Here is an 18,703-nt window from a genome sequence, read left to right on the forward strand (position 1 = left end):
TTATCCCCGCATCAGCGGCATGCAAATTATTATTTGGTAAAAGCTGTGAGCTGATGAAGATGGGGAAAGACTCGCGGTAACCTTGAAGAATGAGCAAATGAGAGGCACGCAATGTCAGAGCGTTAACACATAGCTGAGAAGATAGGGGCAAGTAAACGGAGAACAGACCCCTGTCCTCTCCTGTCTAGCCCCTGGGCTCCATGTGTTTGGCGGTGATGATGGGGCTGGGCGGCAGAGGACTTTGGCAGGCAGGGAGTCAGAAAACATTAAAACAGGAAATGTCATTGACTGGTGGTACACAATAAGCAGCAAACGCTTGATTTGAACTAAGGTTGCTTTGGCTCCAGAGACTGAAAACTTGCTGCTGTATCTACTGCCTCCCAGTAAAACTGAGACTGTAGATATCTCAACGTATTTTATTACCATTTTTTGGAAAAGAATTTAGAATGTGTGACCTGGTGATGGTGTTACTGAATAACAATTGAGGTCCTGCTGCCCACTGCCACCCTCTATGCAAAATTCCAAAGGCAAAAGCATTGGTGATACAGGAAAGGAGTCTTTATTCAAAAGCAGTCACTTATGCCTATGAAGTCACAGCTTTGATCACTTAAACCTATCAATTAAGGCTAAATTCTAACACTGGGGTTTTCCTATCATTCCCCCTGTTACTTTTTAGTTATCTTATTTCTATAGGGTTAGTTTACAAACTAGAACAACATAATATACAAAAAAGCTACAAAGTTTTGGAAGAATAGCAGGCTTCTGCCTCAGAGGCTATTCCCTCTAGAACACCCAAAGAATAAACCTGTCACCTTCTGCCAGGCCAGCCTGATCCTAGGCCATGCCTGGAGGTCCTTCCCGTCAAAAATACCATCTGTTGGGAAACACAGGGAGCTGCAGCACAATCACCCAGGCATCCTCGAGGAAGAAGAGAGCCGAAGAGACAGAAAGAGCCTGTTCAAGAGTCAGAGGGCTAGCCCTCTTCTTATTTCCATTGGTTATGGAGGCATTCAGCGTCTCAGCCAATCCTGTCCTAGACTGCTTTCCATTGCCTCAGCAAACTCCTCCTACAGCCCCTCTCTACTTCTCCCCAGTGATCTGATCAGACTCTCCGTAACAATGTTGAATAAAAGATTAACAATAATGAACAGCCCAAGAATAGGTTGAGGCACTTAGCTAGGGTTTGTTCTGTTGCCATTAACCATCTGTGGAGAATGGACTGCTGGTTCTATCGCTTCAACTAACCTTACTCTCTTGGTTATAAAAGAGGAGGTGGGTGCAAGGCATATTTCCTAAGCATTTGCTTTTTTTATATTTGTTTCACTTATAGGCCATGTGCTAATGACATCAGTGTCTGTTGTTCATGAGAGTCTTTTCCCCTCACTGTGACTGTCCCAGAGTGACACATTTCTTTTGCCCCCCAGTTATAGGAAAATGAAAACAAGATAGGATGTCTGACACTGTTGTAGGTATTGTGACTGAGCCTCATTAACAATGATATAGGTGCGCTAAAGAGAGGCAGGGGAAAAACTAGTGTAAGGGGCAAGGAAATGGTGACTCCCAAACCAGTAGAAAATAATTAGCAGCAAAGGACAAATGTAATTAAATCTTGAATCAGTGGGTCTCCAAGCCAGAGTTAACAGTATCAGCACACTTACAAGTCAGGAAGGGGGCATTTCGCAGCTCAGCACAAAGGCTTCTGAGGACAAAGGATATCTGAGATCGAAGGGGTGGGGGAGATATTCATTACCAAACTCTGGGAAATGGGAAATGTAGTTAGACAGCCCAGCAAACAAGATAGGGAGGTTTCAAAGAAGAGCTGGAGACAGACCTCTAACAAGATCACCCTGAATTAATTATTACCCTCAGTTAATTTAGTTAATTGCGTTAGATTGTAACTCCAGAGTATCCAGCATGGATACACTCAAGTTAGGATAAAAACAGCTAGCTCCATTTTTTCCGAGCGCACCTTAATTTGGCTTTTAGGCTGTGCCCAGAGCTGCAGATCTGTGAATAAACAACTGCCTTAGTTACTGCTCAAGTCCTGTGTCCCGGTGTTTTATTTTGAGCATTTCTCACACTAGAAAAGATGCATTTCTATAAAGTTGGGACTGAATATATGGGATAGGTGTTATTTGGGAGCTTGGAGCAGAAGAGAAAGTACAAGTAGTGAACAATCAAATAATTTGGGAAACCAGTCAAGATTTGTGGAGTACTGGCAGAAAGTTTTGTGGAAAAGTTCTATTATCCAATCTTGTCGATGCTGCTGAGAATCTTAGATAACATGCAATTGAAGGTAGCAAAGACCTTCAAGATTGTGAGGGTACAGAAACGTGGGTTCTTTCTCCTAGCCGTAGAAGGTCAAACTTCTAAGGCTGGAGTAAGTACTATTTCATGCTTGACCTACATTTAAAGCTCCCCAAAGAGTCATGGAATGAAATTATTCATTGATCCTCCAGGGAATATGTGGAAAGGCAGCAACTTGTGGACAGACATCATTGCATGAAAAAGATTCCAGAAGGCACTAACTATAGCATTACCCATGTTAGAAGAAATCCTCAGTCAGTCATGCCTGAAGAGCTAAGGAAACTTGGAGCCATCAGAGAACACTTACACGCTGATACAGATCCTGGTCAGTAGTTGGATGTAGATACCAATTGGCTTGCTTTACAGAAAGAAACATCATTCCTAAGTTTTGTACTAGTGCATTAACACACTTGTTTTTCAGCAATATCTGTACTTTCTGGGAATATTTGAGGGTTCAGCTCTGAGACTACTCTACAGAGAGTTAGTTGTCCAATCCATCAAAGCTGGTCATTCTGGTCTTTCAATTTTAGCATTTTCATTTTTTATTTATTTCTTACCTAACTACTTTTGTTCTCAATTCATACTAAATGAATACATTTCCTGTATTACTTTCCCAGAAGGTTCAGGATTCTTCACCTGTTCAAAGGCTGCATTATAAGATACATTTCTTGGTTGCAGACCGAGGAGTTAGGTGGTCAACTTAATTGGAGGAATATTTCCCTTGTTCTTGGCAATGGCATGGTGACCTCTTGCTGAATGAGGACTACTTCCAAGCCAAGAATTGGGGAAAACTGAGTAAGAGGAGGAAGTCTGATTTTTTTCATTAGACTCTACCAGACTTGCTTGTCTAAAACTTTTGTCTATTTTGGGTGATGTTCTGCTTCAGAACCAGAACTCTGGGAGACTGTGGCCTTGGCATGTGCAACCTAGGGTTTAGCAAAATGAAGGTGGATATCATTGGACAACACTTAAACTCCGTAAGTATGCTGCGGCGTGAGCATGGTTGGGTAGAGAATGTGAATAATGGTTCATGTTGCAGTAAACAGGGTGATAATGATTAAAAAGAGCTAAAATTTGTGAAGGGCCAAATAGATTACACAGTTTATCTATGTATATCTCATAATTCCTGGGGGATAGTTTTAGTATAGTATTTTTTTATTGTGAAAATATCCATAACATAAAATTGACAATTTTAACCATTTTAAGTGTACAATTCAGTAACATTAATTAATATTAACATTGTTTAGCCATCATCACTATCCATCTACAGAACTTTTTATTTTTCCAAACTGAAACTCCATATACATTAAACACTAATTCTCTATTCTCCCCTATGCCCATCCCCTAGAAATCCACCATTTTACTTTCTGTCTCTTATGAATTTGACTACTATAGGTACCTCATATATGTGGAATCATAACACTATTTTTCCTTTTGTGACTGGCCTCATCCATTAAGCGTGCTATCTGCTCATTGCTTAGTTGTGTCACTGGGACCTTGATCTGCCCCTGCTTCTGGGTCATACTTCTCTGTCTCCTCATCTTTCTGCATTGGCCTCTGTGACTTGGATAAGGGCTGTTGCACCTCTTGTGTTATAGGGGGCAGAGCCTTAGGTATTTCTTAGTGCTGGTGACAGTTTCACCACATTTTGGCGCTGCATGTGGGGGAGCAGTCTGAGAGGGAAAAGGGCTGGTTGCTGCCACTTTTCCAGGCACTTCTTCCCCTACTAAGCAAGCTGCCTCCTTTTCAAGACTGGCAGCATCTTCCTCCACCCCATCCCCCACTTGCTTTCATAGTCAGAAGCAATGTGGCTCTATTTTCCCAACCTCTGGAGTTGCAAGCTACATGGTCTGGTTTGGGGCTGGGTTCATTTCTCAGGTTTAAACGGTATGACTGTGTTTTTCATCACAGGTGCTGCTAGCCCCGCCCGCAGCTCTTCTGCACGCAGAGCTGCCTCTAGCTGTGCTGCCACCAAGCACCGCCCCTGCAGCTGCTGCTCTGCTCCTCTTTCTCTCTTGGTCCGGCTCTGCCCCTCCTACCTTTCTGGTTGATTATTTCTTCTTTATTTCTTGCTAAACTTCCCTGTAGTTTTTATTTTTATTTTTGGATTTTCTGGGTTTTTTTTAGTTTTGAAGTGGTTGTAAATTTCTTCTTAGTTGTGAGGAAATGCAGCACATGTATTTACGCATCCATCTTGGCTGGGTATATGAGTATTCTTCTCTCAGTGTTATTACTAAGAGAATTACAGGGGTTTTAGACCTTTGTTCCAGGAACTGGGGGCAGAGACCGATATACATATTTCTGTTATCTCACACCTAATGATTAGTGAGTTTGAACATTTTTTTAATGTCCTACTGCCAATTTGTATATCTTCTTTGGAGAAATGTCTGTTTAAGTGATTTTCCCATATTTAGATCAGGTTGTTTTTAGTTGTTGATTTGTAGTTTAAAAAAATAGATTATGTATACCAATACTTTATCAGATATATGATTGGAAAATATATTTTCCATTCTGAGGCTTGCCTTTTTACTCTGTTAATAGTGTTCTTTGATGCATAAAAGTTTTAAATTTTGTTGGAGTCCACTTATTTATTTTTTTATTTGTTGCTTGTACATCGGGTGTTATATCAAGGAAATCTTTGCCAAATCGTGTCATGAAACTTTTATATTTTCTTCTAAGAGTTTTATAGGTTTAGCTCTTACCTGTAGGTCTTTGATCCAGTATGAGTTCATTTTTGTATATGCTTTAAGGTAAGGGTTCAAGTTCTTCCTTTTGCATGTGGATATCCAGTTTTCCCAGCGCCATTTGCTGAAAAGACTGTCCTTTACACCCTTGAGTGATTTTGGCATGCTTGTCAAAAATGATTTGACCATAAATGTGAGGGCTTATTTCAGGGCTTTCTATTTGTTTCCACTGATCTATATGTCTTTCTTTATTCCAGTACCATACCATTTTGTTTTCCGTAGCTTTGTGGTAGGTTTTTAAATCAGAAAATGTGATATCCAGCTTTGCTCTTTTTCAAGATTGTGTGGATATTCAGAATCACTTGATGTTTCATATGAATTTTAGGATGGATTTTAATACTTCTGCAAAAATGTCATTAAGATTTTAATAGGGATTGCTTTGAATTTTTAGATCACTTTTGGTGGTGTTGCTATCATACCAATATTGAATCTTCCAACTCATAAACACAGGATATCCTTCCATTTATTTGTGTATTCCTTAGTTTCTTTCAGTAAACTTGTAGTTTTCAGTGTAAAAGCATTTCACCTCCTTGGTTAAGTTTATTCCTATTTTATTCTTTGTCAAATAAATAGGAAGATAGATAGACAGACAAATAGATGATAGATACATAGATAATTGATATATAAAATAACAGTTTCAACTGTGCAAAGAAATGATTCAGTATTTGTATATATTGCAAATGATTACCACAATGAGTCTAGTTAACGTCCATCACGATACATAATTACAACTATTTTTCTTGTGATGAGAACTTTTAAGATCAACTCTCTTAGCAATTTTCAAAAATACTATGCATACGGTATTATTAACTATAGTCACCATGCTATGCATTACATTCCCAGGACTTATTCATTTTATAACTGGAAGTTTGTGCCTTTGATTACCTTCACTCATTTTATTCTCTCCCCAACAACTGCCTCTAGCAACTATCAATTTGTCTTTGTATCTATGAATTTGTTTTTTCTCATATTGCACATATAAGTGAGATCATATGGTATTTGTCTTTCTCTGTCTGACTTATTTTAGTTAGCATAATACCTCAAGGTCCATTCATTTGTCTTAAGTGGCAAGATTTCATTCTTTTTATGGGTGACTAATTTTCCATTGTACATGTATACCACATTTTATTTATTAATTTACTCATCCATGGGCACTTACGTTGTTTCCATATGTTGGCTATTGTAAATAATGCTGCAATGAACATAGGGTACACATACTTTTTCAAATTAGTGTTTTGTTTCCAGAAGTGGAATTGCTGGCCATATGGTAGTTTCTATTTTTAATTTTTGAGACAGTTTTATACTTTTTTATATAGTGACTGTACCAGTTTACATTCCCATCAACAGTGAATGAGGGTTCCCTTTTCCCCTCATCCTTCCCAATGCTTGTTATTTCTTGTCTTTTTGATAATAGCCATTTAATAGGTGTGAGGTGGTGTCTCATTCTGGTTTAGATTTGCATTTCCTAGATGATTAGTGATGTTGAACACCTTTTCATGTATCTGTTGGCCATCTATATGTTTCCTTTGGAAAAATGTCTATTCAGATCCTCTACTCATATTTTAATCATATTGTTTATTTTTTTGTTATTGAGTTGTATGAGTTCTTTACATTTTGGATATTAAACTCTTATCAGAGATATGATTTGTAAATATTTTCTCCTATTTGGTAGGTTGCCTTTTCATTTTCTTGATTGTTTCTTTTGCTGTGCAGAAGCTTTTTAGTTTGATGTAGTCCCACTTGTTTATTTTTACTTTTGTTGGCTTTGCTTATCCTTTTATATGGTATTATGAATAGAATTTTTTTCTTAATTTTCTTTATACATTGTTCATTGCTAGTATATAGAAATGCAACTGACATGTGTGTTGATTTTGTACCCTGCAATTTTACTGAATTAACTTATTAGCTCTATCTAATAAGTTTTGGGGATAATATAAGGGTATTCTATATATGAGATCATATCAGATGCATACAGAGGTAATTTTAACCTTTCCTTTCCAGTTTGGATGCCTTTTATTTATTTTTCTTATCTAATTGCTGTGGCTAAAATCTCCTTTGTAATGTTAAATATTGTTTATCTGAGAATGCCTTAATTTCATGTTCACTTTTTTCTTTTTACTTTTATTTTTACTGTTTTTCTACTACAATTGTCCCACTTTTTCCCTAATTGCTACCCCCACCCAACCCACCCCTTCTCCCACAGTCAACCCCCACCCTGTTGTCCGCGTCCATGGGTTATTTATACTAGTTTCTTTACTGAACCCTTCCCCTACTTACCCCCCTATTCTCCCTCCCTCCTCCCCCTGATAACTGTTATTCTGTTCCTTGTTCAATTTAGTTCATTTGTTTGTGTTTTGCATTAGTCTCCTGTATCAGGTGATATCATATGGTATTTTTCTTTCTTTGCCTGGCTTATTTCACTAAGCATAATTCTCTCTAGTTCTATCCATGTTGTCGCAAATGGCAGGAGTTCCTTCTTTCTTTCTGCTGCATAGTATCCCATTGTGTAAATGTACCACAGTTTTTTTAATCCACTCATCTACAGATGGGCACTTATGTTGTTTCCAGCACTTGGCTATTGTAAACAATGCTGCTATGAACATAGAGGTGTCACATTCATTTTTAAAGGACAGTTTTGCCAGATAGAGAACTCGTAGTTTACATTTTTCTCTTTCAGCCTTTTAAATATATTTTCTCATCCCTTCCAGTCTTTGAGGCTTCCACTGAGAAATTCACTGATAATCTTATTGAGGATCCCTTGTACATGAAGAATTGCCTTTTTCTTGCCTCTTTCAAGATTCTCACTTTGGTTGTTGAGAGTCTGATTATAATGTATCTTTGTGTAGGCCTTTTTGGGTTTATTTTAGAGTTCATTGTGATTCTTGGACTTGTAAAACCATGGTTTTCCTTAAATTTGGAAAGATTTTAGTGATTATTTCTCCAAATAACCTCTTTGCCCATTAAACCTTTTTCTCTTAACCTTCTGGGACTATCATAATGCATATATTTTTGGATGATGTCTCACAACTTTCTTAATCTTTGTGTACTTTTTAATTTATTCCATCGTGTTTATTTTTTGTTTTGCTTCTTAAACACCATAACTTCAAATGCATGGGGCCAACAAGAACTGTGAGATAGCATAGAACCTGCACACTAAGGCATTTTCTTATATAAAGATGATTTGGGAAATACATGTGTGTTGAGGTGGGGATCCTGGCTGCAGTCATCCAGACATGACACTCCACCACTCCAGAATTCTGGGCTCATAATCTACACAACAGGGTTCTTCTGTATGGGATCCTGTGCAAGAAGACTGGAGTACTGCATTCATTCCCACAGCAGCAATATAAGCTGCGACAACAGAAGAAAATACCAGCTACAATGCACAGAGCTGTAATTAAAACTGTATGCCATCCAGAGGCTAGGGAAGCCCATCAGGCCCCCAGTGGGTCATGGGTGAGTTTCGTTATGTTCACCATCTCATCTTGTAACTCATGTAAAGCAAGAGATAATATTGTGTTGGGCATCAGGGATATACATGCAGCATTCTGTTTGGAGCAAAGCACATACCCCTCCCCGCACAGCAGTTAGCATATCTAATGCCATTCCATTTTGCAGCTCTATGTTGTGCAGCTGCCCAACCTCCTTATTGAGAAAGGCCAGTGGGTGATAAGTCACATTAAAGGCCTGTGCTGTATGCTTGGCCAAGGTGGTTACCACTGCCTCCATGACTATGCTTACACCTTGAGAGGAGAATATGGCTAATGGCTAAAACCACCAAGCAGTTCTTTTTACTTGGTGCATAGCCCTAAACTTTCCCAGTTAGTAGGCACTTGCTTCATGGTAGATGTGACCTGGAACATATGGTTGCTCCCATGTGCAGTGTCCTGTCCAATTATAGGGCAAATAAGGCCATTTATGGGTCTCACACACCCAAAGAACTGTGAATGTGCCCACATGGGCAGTGCCATTTCTTTCCCAGCAATCTGCGCCAGAGACACCTGTACCACTGCATCAAGGTCAGGGGTAATCCCCATTGTTTCACATAGTGTGCTGACCTGTGTGAAGGAGTCACCTTAAAGAGCCAGGTGACCATGTCTGAAACCGGGGCTTCTTCTAGCCACTGTATCTGAACAAGGGTATCTGCCTCATAATTTCCAGGTGAGGTCAATGGGGCAAGTCTGGTAACATGGTACAGGGCTTCTGCTGCCCTAATGTTCATAGGCCTTGCCACATGCTTTGGCCCCACATGAGCCAATGAACCACCATCCATCCAGATTCTAGCCACATGGGCAACCAGAGAATCAAACCACCATACACAGCCCAGCTGTCAGTGCAAATGACAAGAAGGGATGGTTCTTTGGTAATGAGCACCCACACAGCTTGTAATTCTGTCCATTGACTACTCTGTTCTGTTCCATGTTCCATCCATATGGTTTCTGTCTTAGGATGGAAAGCCAAGGCTTTCTATGTGGTGGCATGCTCCCAGCTCAACCCATCTCTATACCATGCATCCTCTGGTGTTGGGGGTTGGCCTTTTTTATAGGGGCTCACATGGGCAGTCAGCTCAGGCATTGGTCCTTTAGTTTCCTGTGTCCCAAGGTATTCTACAGGTTCCAGGACTTTTGCAGCTCCCCACTTAGGGGGCTCAAGGACAGGATTCTTCAGTGTTGCAAATATGTACCCCACTTTGCTAGCGTGAGCGTTTTTGCCATACCAATTTTGGGCTTTTGCATCCAGTCACACACCCAGCCTACTGTTGGATAGATTGTGGTCACCTTTATGGGGGCAATACCTGTAATAAGCTCTGTAGCTACCAAAGTATGACAGGTAGGAGATAGCTGCTTTTTAGTTAGGGAATGATGAACCTCCACTCCATTCCAAAGTTGCAACCAAAACCCAGTAGGTTGTTGGCTCTGTTTTGCCATTGCCATAGACCCCAACCATACCCTTTGGGGGTGACAGTACATCCAACTCACAAGGTCATGTTGGATCCAAAACACCCAAGTTCTGCACTGTTTTTGCAGCCCATTTAGCCACAGCAAAGCCAACTGATGTTCATGTTCCCAGTCCCACTTGACTCCTTTATGTACCAAGTTGTACAAATATTTCAGAATTTGTGCCAAATGTGGAATAAACACTCTCCAATAGCCCAGCACACCCAAGAATTCCTGTAACTGCTTGACTGTTGTGGGGGTTGGAAATGCCTGTACTTTATCAATTACTGCCTCTGGAACTACCTTCGTCTTACCCAACCATACAACCCCCAAGAACTGACAGTTAAACCAGATCCTTGTATCTTGTTTGTGTTTACTGCCCATCCTTACTTATAAGACCAATGCAACAGTTTCTAAATCTGTAATAGAGTCTGAAGTCAACATGATATCATCAATATAATGACACAATTGCATCATTTGGGGATTTTTTCACACAGCTAAATCCTGCACCACAAACCCATGGCACAGGGTTTGGCTATGCATATTTCCCTGCGGTAATACAGTGAAGGTCCATTGATGACCTTCCCAGGTGAAGGCAAATTGATCTTGACACTCAGCTGCTATGTCTATAAAGAAAAAGGCATTAGCCAAATCGAAAACATAATGATCGTTTTTCAGCTCATGGTTCAATTTATCTATTAGATCAGCTACTGAGAGCACAGCAACATGTAATAGCAGTATTATCTTATTTAATAATCAATAATTTACAGTCATCTTCCACGTTCCACTTGGTTTCCTCACAGGCCACAGAGGGGAGTTACAAGGACAAAGTACTGGATGAACTACTTGGACCTTTTCCAGTTTCCTGAGTATCCCCTATCTCCTGATGACCTCCAGGGAGGCAGTATTACTTGGTATTGGTCACCACCATGATTCTGGCAAAACCAATGGGGGATGTTTGACAAGACCCCTAACAACAGCCTTCACAACCCAACATGAAGGCGGAATTCCCTGGAAGTGGTAGTGAGCCAAAGACCTTGCAACACATCAATTCCCAAGATGTATTCAGGTATTGGAGAGACATAAACCACATATTACTTGAGTGGCAAGCACCCTAGCTCCAAGGCAAGAGACACCTGCTTCACTCATAGTAGTATCACCACCATATCCTTCTATGACTGTTCCCATGCTGGGGAAGTGATCAGGGTTTCCATACAAAAGGGAACATTTTGCTCCAGGGTCCACTGAGGCCAGTACCTATTATATGTTTTTTTGGCGACCAATAGATAGAAAGCTCTTCACGTGGCCCCCAGTCCCCACCTGGTCTCACTATGCAGATCCCTCAGCCTTCTCCTCAGTCAAACTGGAAAGCCCAATCCCCATCATTGTGTGGGTCCTCAGCCTTGCTGGATAACTTCCATAAGTAATCTTGCAGTAGATTCACAGCCCGCACTCCAGGTACAAATTGCTTCTTGTTACCTGTTCTGGGATTCCCTCCCTTCTTTTTTAGCAGGCAAAACTGTTGCTCTGGTTTCATCTGTTGCGACAGCTCCAAGAGCACCTTGTTAGCCTTTCCATCTAATTTCTCCCTATTGGCTCCTGCCTTCAGGAGATCAACCCACCTCTGGGTCCTGATGACCTTAACGGGTCTCTTCATTACCTTTATAGGCCCTACTGCCTGCATTCCCTTCCTGTTCCTAACATCTTCCACCTTCCCTAGGTCAGCTATGGTTCTGGTCACCACATTGATGGCATGGCCTACATAAGGGCTAAGAATAGTGACTAAAGGTCTGAATTACTGAGATGGCACAGTTTGTAGGACCAAATCCCTCATTCCCACTGTGAACACTTCTTCATGCGGGCCATGAGTACTCAAATTATAGATAGCACTCCTCATTTCCAGTTATCACAATATCTACTGTAACTCAGTATACAACTGCCACCTACTGGTCATAGATAGCAAATCCGCTGGATTCCACCATGTAATGCAAGCGGCTGCCATGAATGAGCAAATCTAATAGGGAATGATTACCTGGAACCTGATGTGCATTCCGCAGCTGCTGCCTCAGTGCTGGGTGCATGGTAACGAATGCAAGCTTACCCATTTCCTGGCCAGAAAGCAAAATGACATTCAACCTTACATCCCACAATCTGAGCAACCAAGCTGTTAAAGATTCTGTCGCCTTTTGCCGGAATTGGCTCCCCAAATCCACCAGCTCTGCTTGCAAGTATGGACACATGGTGGAGTTCTCTGTTACTTGCGGAGAGGGCTGGGGTTGGTCCTGGGTCGTTCAGGGATACTCACTCTTAATCTTCTGTGTTACCATTGGTTGTGCTTGAAACAGGGTGGGGTCCAGCCCTCCCCTTCATCCTTATCCTCTGATGAGTCTGACCTGTACCTCTGATCCCATCATGGAACCGGTCCCAATTTGGGCCCTCAGGGCACCCACTTCCACCTCTAACAGCTCCCATGTTTTCTCCCAGGCAGCTCTCATTTCCTGCTCCCAGGACAGGCCCTCCTTCAACTCTCGGACCTCTGTCTCCAATACAAGTGACTCCCAGACTATTTTATGCAAAACAGTGAGAAATAGCCAGCCCGCAGCACCAGTCCCTATCTGGGCACTTTTTTTCTCTAGAGAGCCTCCTATCTTTAGCAGGACCTCCTCTATCACCTTAGGAGTCACTTCTACTTTCTCCCAATCTTGCACGAGCACCCAAGTCTCCAACACAGTCGCCACCATGAACCACATATCTGTGGCAGGCCAACCTGATAGCACACCCTGAGTGGCCATGGCTGACCCTTGCTCCATAGTTTTGGTCTGTGGCAAATCCTACTGACTTTGCCAAGTGTACTGAAAGAGCTCAGCTCCAGGCAGGTTAACTTTGGATTCAGTGAGACCAAAAAACGACAGTGGAGCATTGAAGAGGGAATTCATACCAAGTTTATTCTTATGTCAGCAGATGAGACAGAAACAGAGCATCTGCCTTTATTCTATTCTCATGGTGGCAGGCAAGACAGCAATAGAACATTTGCCTTTATTCTCATGGTGGCAGATGAGACAATGGCAGAGCATTTGCCCTAGAGTTTCCATCCCACCTGAATAACAGGGACTCATGTATATAGAGTATTAAACAAAAGTGGCACGGGGCCAACAAGAACTGTGAGATAGCATAGCACTGGTGCACTAAGGCACTCTCTTATATAAGGATGATTTGGGAAAATACATAGGCATTGAGGTGGAGACCCTGGCTACAATCATCCTGACATGACAATGTTTCAATTCAGTTACTATATTTTCAACTCCCAAATTTCTTTTTGGTTTTGTTTTATAATTTTATCTCTTTGGTGTTATCCTTAATTTTTAAATATATCATTTTTCCTCATTCCTTTAGTTCTTTGTGTTTTTCTTTGGTCCTAAGCATATTTGGAACAGTTGTTTTAGTCTTTGTCTCATAATTCTGATGCTTGTGTTTTCTTCAGGGACAGTTTCTGCCGCTTTATTTTCTTCTTTTGAATGGGGCATGTTTTATTATTTCCTTGTATGCTTTGTGATTTTTTTTGAAAATTGGGCATTTGAAAAAAACAGTTTTCCCAATAGGCTCTTTACTGAGGAAGACACTGCTTAGCAGGGATAGCTGTGTGGCTTGTGATAAGCCTCATGTGGAGGCTTAAAGTCTTCTTAGACCTTTTCTAGGCATACATCTTGTCTGGGTATGTTGTATAATTTTTTTCAATTCCCCTAAATGCACATCTATTTTTAAGTGTCTTAATTTCCCAACAAGTCTCAACTTTGCTTTTTGGGGGACTTTTGATGTGCTATTGTGTTTTCTAACTCTAATGTCTTGCCCAGGTATTGTGAGGTGGTAGTACTTCTGCAGCTTTTTTGAGCATTGTCTACCATTTCCTTTGGCTTTTCCTAGCCTGAGATTCAGCTATGTTATGACACTCTTATCAATCTAAACTCTAAGTTATGTAAAACAGAGATCATTACCTCAGTTAGCTGCCCAGGCAGATTAGAATATTACAAGAAAAGTCTGCCTTTCTTTCTCCAGTTAAAGGTATGGACTTGGCAGCTAGGCCATGCTGCACCCTATATGGTGTCATGAGCACTGTGCGGGAAGGAGGGGTGGACTATGGGTAAGTAAAAATGCTATGATATTTCCTGACATTTTTAATGTGGTTTTTTCTTGATTAAATATTTGCTTGATTGCTGTAGACTGTTTTCCAGAGCTCCTATAAAGTTATTTCAGCCAGTCTCTAGTTGCTTGTTGAAATGTTAATGTGGCTGGAGAAAAGAGGACCTGGAGCTTCCTAGTCTGCCAAGTTGCAGATGTCATAAAAAAGCTGGCCAAGATGGAGGCGTAAATAGACATGATGCATCTCCCACACGACTAAGAAGGAATTTACAACCATTTCAAAAACTAAGAAAACCCCAGAAATTCCAGAAAACCAAAACTACAAGGAAGTTCAGCAAAGAAATAAAGAAGAAATATTCAGCCAGAAAGCTAGGAGGGGCGGAGCCGGGATGGAGAGAAAGAGGAGCAGAACAGCAGCTTCGGGGGAGGTCCTTGGTGGCCGCAGCTGGTGATGTGGCTAGAGGCAGCAGGGGTTGGCAGTGGGACTAGCAGTACAGTGACTGTAGCTGTGGTGAAAAGCACAGTCATACATATTAAACCTGGGAAGCATTCCCAGTCCCAAACCAGACAGGTCCCAGCCCCAGAACACAATGTAGCTTGCAGTTCCAGTGCCAGGGAAAATAGAGCCACATTGCTTCCCACTGTGAAAGCCAGTTGGGGACTGGGGTGGAGGAAGAAACTACTGGTCACTCAAAGGAGGCAGCTTGCTTAGTACAGGAAGGGGGAGAAGTGCCTGGAAAAGGGGCAAGTGGTGAGCAAGTGACATTGTTCCCTCTCAGACCCCTCCCCCATGTACAGCAGTACAGCATGGTGAGGTGGGTCACCAGCACTGACTAATACATAAGGCTTCGACCCTTACAACATAACATGTGTGAGAGCTCTACTGAGACACAGAGACAAACACAGAAAACTGTCAAGATGAGGATACAGAGAGGTACAGCCCAAAAGGGGGGCCAGATCAAGGTTCCAGTGGGAGAACTAGGCAACAAGGAAAGAGCAAACCTAACAAATGAGGAGCTGTCGAACCTAACAGATGAGAAGATAGCCAATTTAATAAGTGCACAATTCAAAGTACGGGTGAAAAATATGCTCACAGACCTGTCAGAAAAGATTAAACATGACAAGGAAGCTTATGTGAAAAAATAATGAAGAAAAACTTTCCTAATTTGGGAAAGGAAATGGACATACAGGTCCAGAAAGCACAGAGAGTCCCAAACAAACTAGACCCAGGGAGGACCACAACAAGACACATCATAATCAAAATGCCAAAGGTTAAGGATAAAGAGAGAATCTTAAAAGCAGCAAGAGAGGAGAATTACCTACAAAGGGGTACCTATAAGACTGTCAGCTGATTTCTCAAAACAAACTTTGCAGGCAAGAAGGGACTGGCAGGAAATATTCAGTGATGAGAGGCAAAACCTGCAACCAAGATTACTCTACCCAGCAATGCTATCATTTAGAATGTAAGGGCAGAGAAAGTGCTTCCTGGACAAGGTAAAGCTGAAGAAGTTCATCACCACCAAGTCATTATTATATGAAATGTAAAGGGACTTATTTAAGAAAAAGATAAAAACTATGAACATTAAAATGACAACAGCACCACAACTATCAACAACAGAAGCTAGGGAATGGAAACAAAGGCAAACTAAGCAGACAACCAGAGTGGGAACAGAATCATAGGTATGGGGAACATGTGGAGGGGTATCAGTTGGGAAGGGGAAGGGTGGAGAAGGAGGGAAGTGGTGCAGGAATTAAGAAGCATAGCAGGAGGGTGCAGAATAGACAGGGGGATGTAGATAAGATTTTGTATGCATGACTCATGGACATGGACTAAGGGGGTGGGACTACTGGAAGTGGGATGCTGGGTGGAGGGAAGCAAAGGGAAAAGAAATCGGGATAACTAACAGCATAATCAATAAAACATACAAAAGAAAGTAACATTTAATCTATTTTATAAATAGAGGTACTAAAGCTCAGAAAGTGATTTGTACAGGATTGCACAAAGCTAGGATTTAACTCTCTTTTTCCAAGTCCAGTTCCTCCATATCTTAACCAACACTTGTTAGTTTCTGTTTTCTTGATTATGGCCAGCATAGTGGGTATAAAGTGGTAGCTCATTGTGGTTTTATTTTGCATTTCTTTAAGAATGCTGTTGATCATCTTTTCATGTGCTTGTTGGTCATTTGTATAACTTCTTTGGAAAATGTCTTTTTTTTAATTAGACTGTTTATCATTTTGTTGTTTAATTGTAAGAGCTCTTTATATATACAAATATTTCCTTCCATTCTGTAAGTTGTCTTCTTTTTTAGAAGGCTATTTTTTAGGGTAGTTATAGTTTCATAGCAAATTTGAGAGAAAGGTTCAGAGGTTTCCTATATACCCCCTGCCTCTATACACACTCATAGCCTCCTCCATTTTCAACATTCTCCACCAGAGTGGTACTTTTGTTACAATTGATGAACTTATGCTGATACATCATGCATATGAACCCGAAGTTCATAGTTTACCTCAGGGCTCACTCTTTTTTATTTTTATTTATTTATTTTTTTGGTGCCATTCCACATATACTTTCTGTATATGAAAAATGTGGATAACATAGTCTCAGAATTTCTTGCATATTCTTTTTTTAAGTATATTTTATTGATTATATTGTTACAATAGTTCCAATTTTTCCCCTTTGCTCCCCTCTGTCCAGTACCCCCTTCCCCCAGCAATCCCACTACCCTTAGTTCATGTCCATGGGTCATGCATATAAGTTCCTTGGCTTATCCCTTTCCTATATTATTCTTTTCTAAAAATTAATTAATTAATTACTTTTTTATAACAATAAAAAATAACAATTCCCCCCTCTCAGACTTAAGACCCTTTATAATCTTATAAAGGACAATGGGCAAAAGTCTTGTGCTCCTCTAGCTGCTTCAAGCTGGGCATGGTCATCATCCTACCTACCCTTGGGTCCAGAAATCCCTAATAAGAGTGGGGGTGTAGTGGGGAGGGTGGCCTTCCCATATGGGGAAGGATCTTTCAGACTCCAAGTCAGTTGGCTATCCCTGGACAATGGTGTGCTTGGTTTAACAGACTCAGGTCAGCATCCTTGTTGTATTTTCTGGTTCAATTTTGTTCATTTGTTTGTGTTGTTCATTAGTCTCATGTATCAGGTGATATCATATGGCATTTTTATTTCATTGCCTGGCTTATTTCACTAAGCATAATTCTCTCTAGCTCTACCCATGTTGTTGTAAATGGTAGAAGTTCCTTCTTTATTTCTGCTACATAGTACTCCATTTTGTAAATATACCACAGTTTTTTTATCCACTCATATACAGATGGGCACTTAGGTTGTTTCCAGCATTTGGCTATTATAAATAGGGCTGTTCTGAACATAGGGGTGCATAGGTTCTTTTGAATTGGTATTTCAGGATTCTTCGGATATAATCCTAGCAATGGAATTGCTGGTTCAAATCAAGGTTCACTCTTGATCTGAATTTTATAGGCTTGGACAAATTGTATAATGATACATATCTGGGGGCAATGGGCGGGACAGGGGTGAGCAATGGGGGGAAAATGGGACAACTGTAATAGAACAACAATAAAAATAAAAAATTTAAAAAGATACATATCCATTATTGTAGTATCATACAGAGCACTTTCCTAAAAATCCTTCATACCCATTACTCTCCTATTCCACAACCCCAGCTACCACTGATCTTTTTACTGTCGTCATAGTTTTGCCTTTTACAAAATGTCATTTAGTTAGAATCATACAGTATGCAGCCTTTTCAGATTGGCTGCTTTCACTTAGTAATAAGTACTTAAGGTTTCTCTATATCATTTCATGGCTTGATAGATCATTTCCTTGTAGCACTGAGTACTATTCCATTATCTAGATGTACTACAGTTTATTTGTCCTTTCACCTACTGAAGGACATTTTGGTTGCTTCTAGAGTTTTGGCAATTATGAATAAAGCTGCTATAAATATTTGTGTGGAGGTGTTTGTGTGGACATAAGTTTTCCTCTCCTTTAGGTATATATCAAGGAGTGTTATTGCTGGATTGTATGGTAATGATGAGTTCTATTTGGTAATAAACCAGTAAGCTGCCCTTCAAAGTGGCTGCACCATTTTGTATTCCCACTAGCAACAAATGAGAGAGTTCCTGTCACTCCATATTCTTTTTTTTTTTTTTTCAGATTTAATGTGTTTTATTGATTAAATTATTACATTTGTGCCAATTTCCCTTCCCTCTGCTCCCCTCCACCCGGTGGCCCCCCTCCCTCCAGTTGTCCCCCCCTTTTAGATTATGTCCATTAGTTGTGCATACAGTTCCTCCCAACCTCTCTCCGTCTATTCCATTCCCTCCTACCTTGATCCCCAATTCCTATATCATCTCCCTCCCTTTCCCCATTCCCCCTCCCTGTTGACCTCCCCCCAATATGCTTCCCGTACCCACAGTTCCTCTTCCCCTCTCGTTGCCTATTTAGTTTGCCTTTGTTTCATCTCCCTAGCTTCTGTTTTTTTTTTTAAACCAGTCCCTTTAACATCTCATATAACAGTGGTTTGGATCTAATGAACTCTTTCA

Source organism: Furipterus horrens, unplaced genomic scaffold (genome assembly GCF_987537825.1).
Source record: "Furipterus horrens unplaced genomic scaffold, mFurHor1.1.pri manual_scaffold_17, whole genome shotgun sequence".
In the NCBI taxonomy this organism is placed as follows: domain Eukaryota; kingdom Metazoa; phylum Chordata; class Mammalia; order Chiroptera; family Furipteridae; genus Furipterus; species Furipterus horrens.